Raw genomic sequence first — 932 nt, forward strand, 5'->3', positions numbered from 1 at the left:
CGCAATAGAAGGAGAAGAAAACCCATTACACAATACCCCACAAAATCCACCTACAATGCCAAGATTCTCGTCACACTCCGTACCCACCGAGGAGAATCTACCAAATGGTACTCCTACACCGCAACATCTAACCGGAAATTTTATTGCCAAGTCCGCCTTCATCCAATTAGTTGAGAGGAGCCAATTCGGGGGGATGCCTAGTGAGGACCCTCATTCCCATATGGAAACCTTTTGCGACTATTGTGATGTTATCTCTCAAACGGGCGTGACTCAAGACCAAATTAGATGGGTCTTATTTCCTTTTTCCTTAATCGGCACCGCGAAGCAATGGTTGAAGGGCCTTGATAAGGCCACCCTTGGAATAGATTCTTGGAAAAAGTTGGCTCTAGCTTTCTACAAAAAATTCTACCCACCGGAAAAGACTAACATGCTAAGAGCTCAAATTACGGGTTTTAAGCAAAGGGATGAAGAGTCTTTGTATGAAGCTTGGGAGCGGTTCAAGGGAATTTGTCGCTCATGTCCTCACCATGGACATAGCGAATGGTTTTTGATGCAACAATTTTGGAATGGCTTATATGAAGATTCTAGGAACATTCTAAATATGGGATCAAATGGAATGTTCACCGAAGTTGATGACAATCAAACATGGAACAAGATTGAGGAAATGGCGGTCCATAACTCACAATATAGTAGACCTCGTAAGGCTACTAGAGGAGGAAAGCATGAAGTGGACTCCGTTACTCAATTGGGTGCTCAACTTAGTGCTCACATTGACACAATCAACTTGAAGTTTGAACAAGCTATGGCTAGACTTGAGTAAAACTCAAAATCATCGAAGCATCATGTTAATGCCATGACGGCATCCTCATCAATCCCAAGTGGGATATGTGAGAATTGTGGAACTTTGGGACATGACCAAGGTGAATGTAGGG

At 43.1% G+C, this 932-nt stretch overlaps 1 non-coding gene across 1 annotated transcript; it reads right to left on the minus strand.

The window, feature by feature from the left end:
• Positions 1–427: 427 nt before the first annotated feature.
• LOC141597725 (small nucleolar RNA R71) lies at positions 428–535 on the minus strand. Its single transcript, XR_012522945.1, has one exon. It is a non-coding gene; the product is annotated as a small nucleolar RNA R71 (small nucleolar RNA).
• Between the last annotated feature and the right edge of the window lie 397 nt (positions 536–932).

The sequence above is a fragment of the Silene latifolia genome, chromosome 8 (assembly GCF_048544455.1).
Source record: "Silene latifolia isolate original U9 population chromosome 8, ASM4854445v1, whole genome shotgun sequence".
Classification (NCBI taxonomy): Eukaryota; Viridiplantae; Streptophyta; class Magnoliopsida; order Caryophyllales; family Caryophyllaceae; genus Silene; species Silene latifolia.